An 11306-nucleotide genomic window follows, 5' to 3' on the forward strand; every position below is an offset into this window, starting at 1 on the left:
TCTTGTGCATACATATGCCAGGAGGGATACCAATTATATCAGAATAGTCCAACCAATAGCTCTCTTGTACCTCTTCAGAACAGAGATGAGAGCCTCTACCTGTTGTTCTCCTAAATCAGCAGCAATAATAACCGGCAGTGTATTTCCACTACCCAAGAACACATACCTTAGATGACTGGGTAGCTCTTTCAATTCATGCACCGGTGGCTCTTCAATGGATGGCTTCGCCGGTGGTGAAGGTCGATTCTTAAGGTCAAGGTCCAGCTTCTTGGGGGCATAAAAATACGACCCCATTCCTCTCAAAGCACAGATAGTTTCTTCGTACTCTTTAACATCCTCACGCTCAAAGTTCAAAAGCACAGCAGCCAATGGCTCAACAGTAAGCTGCTTCTCTAAAGATAATTCTTTTTTATCCTCATAATAAACATCAGCTATAGAGAACACATTTATATCTTTGGGCTGCTTCATTAATTTGCATACATCAAAACGTACCACTTCATCATTCATTTGAAATAAAAGCTCATTTGCTCGTAAATCAATCAGCACACTTCCTGTTGCGAGAAAAGGTCGACCCAAGATTATGGGCACCTCAAAATCTACCTCGCAATCTAAAATAACAAAGTCTGCAGGAAAAATGAAGGTAGAAACCTTCACTAATACATCATATAAGATACCAACAGGTCGTTTTACCGACCTATCTGCCATTACAAGCCGCATGTTGGTTGGTGTAGGATCCCCCAACCCCAACTGTCTATAAATGGCTAGTGGCATCAAATTAATGCTAGCCCCCAAATCACATAATTCCTTAGCAAAATCTAAAGATCCAACCGTGCAAGGAATAGTGAAAGCACCCAGATCTGCCTTCTTCTGTACTAAAGACCTCGTGGCAATTGCACTGTAATGATGAAAATTATCTGCTAGTTCATAGCTCGCTGCCCTTTTCTTTGTCAAAAGGTCCTTCATGAATTTGGTGTACCCTGGAATTTGCTCCAGTGCCTCCACCAAAGGCACATTTATAGTCAGCTGCTTCAGCATGGTCATGAATTTAATGAACCTGGTGTCATCAGCCTTCTTTTTCAACCTCTGAGGAAAAGGTGGTGGTGGATTTGGAAGAGTTTTCTCCACCACTTCCTTTTTATTGTGCTTCCCATTATCAATCTTTTCAGACTGCTGGCATCTAGGTGTAGTATCATAAATGTTCTCATCCTGATCTCCAACTTCTACAGAATCATCACATTCTACTTCAATAACATTCTCCTCTATACTATTAACCACGGGCTTGCCCTTGGATGGATTTTCCAACACTTTACCACTCCTGGTTGTAATAGCCAAACATGATCCATCTTTCCTTAGATTTTGGACAGTGTCACTCGGTAAAGTGCCAGCTTTTCTTTGATTGAATACCGTTGATAGTTGACTCATTTGTTATTCCAGCTGTTTTATTAAAGTGGAATGCGAGTCAACCAATTGATTCATTGAGGACAAATCATGTTTTACCTCAGCTACTCCCGTGTTTGTTGCCTCCACTCCTTTCAACAGCTTAGCCATCATGTCCTCCGTGGATATCTTCCCAGAGCTAGGTGCAGCAGCTTCACGATTTCCAGGAGGGACATATAAACCGTTCTTGTCATTCTTATTCTTCCAATTCCCTTGGTCTCGATCCTTGTATCCGGATTTTTCATAATAGTTCCGACATTGGTTTCCTTGGACATTGCCTCAGAAACCCCCCTGATTATTCAAGTAATTTGCTTCCTCCTTAGAATCGGAGTCATCTCTTCCCTGTGATACAACAGCCTTGACCTTTTCTATCTTCCCTGATAATAAATGCTTGGTAAGAAGGTCCATCTGTATTTTTATATGAGCCATATCCTGGTCACGTTCCTCTTCTCTTTACCTCTGTTCAGCCGTCATGCCACTAGATACAGTAGAGCTTGCTACCTCAGAATCCCTGGTATGCCAAGCTCAACTCTACTTTGTCATACGATCCAACATATCACATGCTTCAATAAAAGTAAGGTCCATGAATGACCCACCCGCAGCATTATCTACCACTGTCTTAGTCACCTAGTTCAAAGCCCTATATAATAGTTCCATCAAGTAGACATTGGTCATCTGATGATTTGGGCACCGCATAAGCTTCTTCTTGAACCTCTCCCATGTCTCGTGGAGAGCTTCAGTTGGAAGATGTCTGAAATTGCTTATCTCATCTCTTAATTGTGCTCTCTTAGATGGCGGAAAGAATCTTTCTAGGAAAGCGCTTCTTTCAGTTGCCTCCAATTAGTAATAGAGTCAGGAGTTAGCCCGTTTAACCATAGAGTTGCCTCTCCAGATAGAGACAATGGAAATAAGCGCAGCCGGATTGCATTCTGTCCAACCCCTAGATTGTCAAACGATTTGCATGTTGAGATAAAATTAATCAGATGCATATTCGGATCATCGCCTGCAAGTCCACCAAATAACCCTTTGAGTTGCAATAGCTGGATCATGGTGCTACTGATATTGAACTTGGCTTCGGGTGCCAAAGACGGAGGAATAATAGCCCCTGTGGCACCAGCCCCATCCAAGTCATCATCATCATCATCAAATGCAACCTTCACAGCTCGGCGTTCAGGTCTTATTCTAGCTTGATGATCTCTATTGACATTCCTGTTCACTGGTGCAGCCACATCATCTGTACGCCTTGGATTTAATAACTCATCATCACCCAGGTCCTCATCATCAAGATTTGGTACCCGACCTGAGTTATCAGCATTCTGTTGATTTACTTACGCAGCTACCAATGCAGCTAATCTAGCCTGCTCCTATTGAGTAGCTATCCTTTCAAGGTCACGTTGCGCATCCATTCTGCCAATGAGATGTGGTTCAGGATTTATAGGTAATAATGGTTGACCAGAACTTCGTGTATTTGGCATGCACTCCACTAAACCTGAACAAAACAAAAACAACAAACAAAAAGTAAAATTTGAAAATCTTTGACCAAAGGGTCTATTAACTATCACAAACTTGGTTGACAACCGTATTCCCCGGCAACGGCGCCAAAATTTGATATGCCCAAATTACAACTCTCGTTAGAAAGTGTAAGCGGTCGCTGTCAAATATAGAACCCAACTGGGTTAGGTGTCGAATCCCACAGGGAATACTATGATCACTAAGTATTGCGATTATTATTAGACTGTTGGTCGAAGGTTCCAAGATAAGGGGGTTTCGATTTAGGTGCACAATAATATTATTAGTGTAACGATGAGATGATATGTGTAATTATATTTGATCACAGAGAATGACAAGTTAGGGTTATGTCCACCTTGTAGCTTCTACTTCTCTATTAACTATGAGTAATATGGATTTTATACATGCATGCACTTATAGAGAGACGTATTCTAATTCTAAATCCAAGTGTTTTTCAACCATGAAGGATTTATTCACCTTAGTTTTCTCGAATCCAAAGTGTACAACCAATTGTACGAACTCTCCAAGAAGTTAATCCTACTAAGGCATTAACGTGTAAAATAGAGGTTGGAAACCCTATTTTCTTGTCACACTCTCTTTTCCAAACAGTAACTTTTTTACCGAACAAGTTATTGCTATAATGGCGCATTCCCTATGTTTGCAACAACTAGAATTCAATCACAATAAAGAGAGTAATGATATAAGTGGCGTGACACATCATAAATTCACAAACCCATAGCACTAGAGAGTATACTACAAGGTTTCCATAACCCTAACAAATAAGCTTAGCTACTCATGAATAAAACATAAATCAACAAAGAAATATTTATCATACCAAAACTTAGAACGATCTTGGTGATGAAGATGACTAGCGAAATTATGAGAGAAACATGTTTCTCTCTCTCTGTCCTCAAGCTACGCTGCTATTCTAGTTTTCAAAATAATACAGAATGTCAATAATCCCTAAAAATTCAGCAATAATGCTTTTAATAACATCCTTCTCTAATAAATTGCTACTGTATCCTTAACTATTTAAAAATACTGAGTTTGCCCGGAAAAAGTTCCCATACATCACATTCAGTCCAAAAGCTGCTTTCCTTTTTATGTGAAGTTTTCCTTTGCTGTCCACAGGTCCCCAAAGTGCTTAAATCTTCCTCATTAGTACCTGAAAAGCATGCTAATCACATAGGTCAGCTCACTTAACTAAAAATAGACTAAAAGTGCAAGAATTATGTATTTTATCCTCAAAACTTAGCTAAAACATGGGTAAGTTATGATGCTTAGACGTATAAATACGCCCAACATCATTTATCATAAAATGATCAATCAAGAAAAATAGACCAAGTCAAGAAGAGAACGAGTACTTGTATCCTCAAATAAGTGAGGGTACTTGTACTGCATGTCCTTCTCAGTTTTCCAAGTAAATTACTCAATCGGAAGATGCTTCCACTAAATCTCCACGGAATATATCTCATTTATCCTTCACTTTCAAACATCTTGATAAAAAATTGCAATTGGTTCCTCCTTATAAGATAGTTTCTTATCTAACAATATTGAATCCCGCTTGATGATACAATCTCCATCCCAATAGTATCATTTGAGCATACATACATGGAACATCAGATGAACTTATTACAAACTTGAAAGCAACGTTAGCTTTTATGCTAATAGACCCTCAATGTATTGAGGGTTTAAAATTTTCCTTCTTATCAAATTTCACGACTCCTTTCATAGAAGAGACCTTTAGCAAAACTTGTTCACCAACCCAGAAAGATATGTCCCTTACTTATGATTTGTATACTTTGTTTGCCTGCTCTGGCGGTCAATAACTTAATTTGAATAAACCTTACTTTTTGATAAGCTTTATTTACAAAATTAGTGCTTAAAGGGTTCACATCACTAGTCTAAAACCCCCTATAGGTGACCAACACCTTCTTCTGTAGAATGCCTCAAATGGTGTCATATCAATGTTGGAGTATTAGTTTTTGTTGTATGAGAACTTACACAATGGCCCCCAAATTAATCATACAAGCCCTCAACATGTCCTCGAGCACCTGAATCGTCCTATTCGACTGTCTATCAATCTGAGGATGAAACATTATGCGCAAGTAAGATTGGTGCCCACTCTTCATGCAACCTGTACCAAAATTTAGAAGTGTATATCGTATCTCTATTTGAAAAGATGGAACATGAAACCTCATGTATTCTTACGATCTCTTTAATGTAGATCTTGGCTAGCTACTTAGAGTTGTAGTCAACTCTAACTAGAACAAAATGAGCCGACTTTGTAAGCCTATCTACTATGACCTAAATTAAGTAATACTTCAACAAGGTCTTAGGGCGGCCTATCACAAAATCCACATGAATGTTCTCCTATTTACATTTAGGTATGGGTATTTTTTGGAGCAAACTCATAGGCCTTAGATGTCCGTACTTCACCTGCTCACAATTGTGACACTTGGATACATAATTCACATGTCCCTTTTCCTCTCAAGCCACTAATAAACCTACCCCATGTAAAGATGTATCCTAGTTTCACCCGGATGAATGGAATACAATGAACCATGAGCTTCAACTATCATATTTTGAATTATATCATCAACCTGAGGAACACATTACCGTCTTTTGAACCATAATACTCCGCCTGTCTCAATGGTGGTTTCTGTAGCCTCATCGCGTACCACTTTGTCCCAAAGTCTATTCAATCCCCATCCTTAAAATGTTTTCCCTTAATTAGCTCAATGAATGTTGAATTTATCTTTCTAGTATCCAATACTCCACCCCTTTTTGAAACAATAAACTGCATATTTTGAGATGCTAGATTTGGAACTCCCTAGTCAAAGGTTGGGTTGACAACCTTACAAAGGCCAAACTACCCATACTTACCACTTTATAACTCAATATGCCTGATACCACATTAGCCTTGCCCGGATAATACTGGACAGTCACATTATAGGTCTCAATAACTTCATCTACCTCCAGTGTCTTAAATTTAGATCCTTTGTATAAGCACATGCAACAAGCTGTAGTGGTTTGTGAATATCTCACACTTGACACCATAAAGGTAGTGTCTCCAAATCTTAAGTGCAAACACCATCACTGCCAACTCTATGTCATGATTTGGGTAATAATTTTCATGAGGCTTAAATTTCCTCAAAGCATAAGCAATGACATTCCTTTCCTGCATCAACACAACACCCAAACCGCAAAGTGAAGCATTATAGAAAACAACAAAATCCTTACCTTAAAATGGTAATGTAAGAATAAGAGTTGTAGTCAAAAGTGTCTTGAGCTTTGGGAAACTCTCACACTTACTTGACCACACAAATTTCACCTCCTTTTCTGTCAACCTTGTCAAGTGAGTAGTAATATATGCAAAATTCTTAAAGAACATGTGGTAATAATTGGCAAGACCCATATAACTCCTAATTTTAGTCACCGAGCTAGGTCCAACCAAATTCTTAATTGCCTCTATATAATGGGATACACCATCACCTCTTTTTCTAAAACCATATATCATAAAAAGGCAACCAAAGACAACCAGAACTCAAATTTCAAAAAACTTAGCATACAACTATTTTTCCTTAAAAATTCCTAAAATAATACGAAGATGGCATGCTTGTTCCTTTTTATCCTTGGAGTGAACAATAAAGTCATCAATAATAACTATAACAAAAGAATCCAAAAATGACTTGAATATACCATTTATCAAGATCATTAAGATTATTGGTGTATTAGTCAACCCTAAAGGCATCACTAGAAACTCGTAATGATTATACCGAATCCTAAAGGTTGTCTATGGTACATCCTTGGGCTAACTTTTCAATTGATGGTAACCAAGACTTAAGTTAATCTTCGAGAATACTATTGCACTCCATAAGTAGTCAAAGAGATCATCTATCCAAGGCAGGGGTTACTTATTCTTGATGGTAACTTTGTTCAACTATATATAATCAATGCATATCCTCACGAGACCTTCTTTATTTTTAACAAACAGTGCTGAAGCACAACAAAGAAAAACATTGGATAAATAAATCCCTAATCTAGAAGCTCCTACAACTGGTTTTAAGTTCCCTCAACTCAGCCAAAGCCATGTGATATGGTGGAATAGAAATTGGAAAAGCATCCGACTCCAATTCAATGCAAAAATCAAGATCCCTATCTAGATGCATACTAGGAAAATCTGTAAAAAAATACCTCCTAAAATTATGAAACCATTAGAACTAACTTAGTAGAGGGAGACACCACACTTACATTCTTAAAATAAGCTAGAAAGGTTGAACACCCCTTCCCCTCTAGCTTCCGAACCCAAATGAACGATATGATCTTTATAGGTTTAGCCTTATACATACCCTTCTATTCTAGTTTATCCATTCTCGGCATAGCTAAAGTCACAGTCTTAGCATTACAAATTAAGATAACATAATATGGAGATAAGTAGGTCATACCCAGAATAACATTAAAATCCATTATGTATGGCACAATCAAGTTTGCCCATGTCTGAAAACTCATAAATAAGAGAAAGCAAGAACAATAAACATAGGACACCACCAAAGACACTCTAACTAGAGTAGGTAATTACATAAAATAACCAAGTACAACATAGACTAAGTTCAAACTAAGGTAACTTAATAGATACATATGAAAAGGTAGACCACAAATCAAATAAAGTAGAATCCATTTGCTCACAGATAGAATAGTACGTAAAACAACTACATTAGAAGCCTCAACATCAGACTTGCTGTAATGCCCCAAGAGTATACCCTAGGCATCACATGGTGCTTACAGTCCCGAAGGACCATAAGCTAACCCACACTGGCACTCGCTGTGAGCACTAAATAATGTAACAAAAAAAAACATATGCGGAATTTAAGTGAAATGCCATTAGGTTTTAAAAACTAGAATCAATACTGAAACATGATGTTAACATCTAAGACATACTAAAAACTGACTTACTGTCTGTATTAGTCTGAAAGCCTCTAACTAAATAATTGAGGAGTTGATGGGACAAGACCCCAACTAACTCTGACTGTCTGCTAAAATTGAGAAACAGAAATAAACAAAACTGGTCCTCGAAACATGAGGACTGACCATAGCAGCTACTACTAGTGTGCTGGGATAACTAGGTATGGTCAGGAACCTTTGCGTACAAACCTATGATATAAAACATCATAGCGTAAGAAAAGAGTATGCGTTCAGTACTTTGAATGTACTGGTATGCTAAATGAGGTAAGGCTGAGATACATGGGTTTATGTGAATAAATAATAACCAACTGAATGACTAGCATATGATAACTTAACAGAAAGTAATAACTAGCTGAATGATATGAAGTAACTTAGTAAGAATGCATGGAACAAAGATTGTATGGTTAGCATGAGAATACTGAATATAAATGCATGAAAGCTATAAAATCTAAGAATGCATGACCAAGCATATAATATATTTCTGATATAATCTGTAACTGAAATACTGAAATTTAATAACTGAATAACTAATAAACTGTATGATATTGTCAAGCAAAACTGAATTGAGTTCTGAACTGAACACTGAAACTAAAATTGTGGAGGTATCATCTAACCGACATGCCTCACTCTGAATTGATTGGGGTCCAACCTGTAACCCCAGTTGGAAGGGTGTTAGTACCTTGCCACAGATACTAACAATGGTTGCGAGTTAACCTTAACTGGCAGAAAGACAATTTGTCAACACTCACTGACAGGAAAACTCATGAGATTTATGTCAATCTTTATCTAGAAGGAAGTTCAACCTATGATGGCTACATAGTTCTGTAACTCAGGGATTTCTATTAAGGGTCACACCCTAACTAGCAAGAATGCCCACATCCCTAGGTTCGCTCGGTGCAGAATCCTATGCCTAACTGATCTGACACTAATTTCTGCACTGATAAAGTTTAACTGAATAGGTAACTGATCATAATGACTAAATGAGTTATAGTACTCATGGTTTATCTAAAACTATTCTGAGACTACTGAAATTCTATAAACAGTTAAGTTTTTGGGTATTCATAACCTCCAGAAATCGATAACAATAACATCAGGGATACATAGAAGCCTTGAAACAATGGAAGGAAATCATTGTTCACAATTATTCACTTAATAATTTTATCAAATACATGGGGTTCAAGACTTAAACATGAGGATATTTCTAGAAATGATGAGATAGCACGATCACATGACAAAATCATAAATCGAGGATTTATTCTGAATTCTCATGAACATGATATAGAAACCATAATATTTAAAACATACTATAATGCATTCCACTTGAAAACACATTCCAAAATCTTAACTTGTAAACATGTAATAAGTAGTCTTTGTTTAAAACCCAATCATTTAGGCATTTCATCAAACACTTAAAATTCATGGTTTAAACTAAGCATGAGAATAGTTTTAAAACTCATAGTAATAGCATGATTTCACTTTTAAGATCACCAATTAGGGTTTAAATTCAACAAACAACCCATCCAAGCATGTAAGTTTTAATATCACCAATACTTTCATGGAAACATGACAAAAATTTGAAATTCGTGTAAGTTCATGGACAAAATTCATAAAATATATAATAAGGACTTCTTTCAATGAAAATAGATTGTAAATATCACGTATCGTTAAAATGCATAAAAGTTTCATGGAGTGAAATCATTATAAATATCTAATTTCATGATTTAAAACTTGAAAGATGGATTCTTGGACTCCATGGGTGAAAATGGCCCATGGATGAACATCTAACATACCTTAATGCCTTGATCTTGAAAGAGAATTAACTTTTTTTGAACGTTTTTGGATTGAGAATTATAATTTCTTGGTTTTCTTGTAGAAGGGCTTGAATCTTATTCTTGGGAGATGATCTTGAGGGGAAACCCTAATTTTTTTGCTCTTGAGAGTGAAGAGGATTATGAGTGATGAGAAACTGATATTTTATTAGTTAATGGGGTTTAATACTTGATTTAAGTCATGGGAGTGGGGTTTGAGGTGAGGAAAATATCAAAATACCCCTAAAGAAACAAAAATAGGTGCAAAAACCTTTAGTTGACGACCAAGTTTGACAGCCCATCACTTAGGTGATGGCTCATCACCTAAGTCGTCACTTTCAGGCTGGAAATAACCCCCTACTGCCCTAGGGTAACAATTTTCCTGGTAAGTTGTCACTTAGGTGATGGCCCGTCAGCTCAGGTCGTCACTTATGTGACGGCCCATCAGCTCAGGTCGTCACTTAGTTGACAGACTGACATGCTAAAGTAAAATGAGTATAACTTATTTCTCCGGTAGCGAATTAAGGTGAAACCAAATGCGTTGGAAAGAAGATTCAAATATATTTCATTTGACATATTATAGGACATGTAACTCATTATTTATAAGAAGTAATGGTCATTTAAAGTCGACCCAAGCTAAAATGTTCACACCATATAAAAGGACATTTTCACACTATATACTTGATTATCACCTATATATACACGAAGAATCATTGGATTTGGTTCTGTATACTTAGAAACAACGGTTTGAATTCTAGTCCAAAAATGTGGGGTGTTACAATATCTCCCCTTGGGAACATTCGTCCTCAAATGAGGCTAGTTAAGTTGACAACACTGATGAATTAAGGTTACATACTGAATAAAAATGCTAAAAACATGATTATATAACCGAGTTTGAAACATGACACATGCCTGAACTAGTTCGTGAATACATGAAATGACTTGAAGATGCTATAGCTGGAACTGAGAATGGAAAAGAAAGTTGTTACCTTAAAATGAGTCTGAGTTTACATAGAAAAGATATGGATTTAGGACATGAAAACTTAGGGGTATCTCACCATCTCCCCCTTGGGATAGTTCATCCCCTAAAAGATACTGACTTGGCTAAAATACTAAGGAAAGACTGAGATAATGCACTGGACACATAAGAACTAAATCATCACTGAATATCTGGGGTGCCAAATTGAGGTTTGAGGAATAGCGGGTTAATGACACAAATTCATCAAAGAGGTTTGAACTGAGGACATGTATGGAATGAATCTAAATATCACTGATCATTAAGTGTGTAGCATAAGTACTGGAATTGAACATACTGTAAGCATGAGTACATGAGTCATGAGCTTCATGACTTGAGTTTGAATTTTTTGAATTTGTGGAACAAGATTCGTACCGCAGGGTGAACTGGAACTCCTTATACTAGGAACTGGAAGCGTACATAGTTTTCTATAAAGAGCACAAATATGAGCTATGATCATTGCGCTAACATGTAAGGCATGAGTAGATATCATTATAACGGAGGAACAAAGACTGAAATAAGAATAGGTCAGGCATCTTTCTCCCCTACTGCTTCTCTACACATACTGGTAT

This window comes from Capsicum annuum, chromosome 9 (assembly GCF_002878395.1).
Source record: "Capsicum annuum cultivar UCD-10X-F1 chromosome 9, UCD10Xv1.1, whole genome shotgun sequence".
NCBI classification, from domain to species: domain Eukaryota; kingdom Viridiplantae; phylum Streptophyta; class Magnoliopsida; order Solanales; family Solanaceae; genus Capsicum; species Capsicum annuum.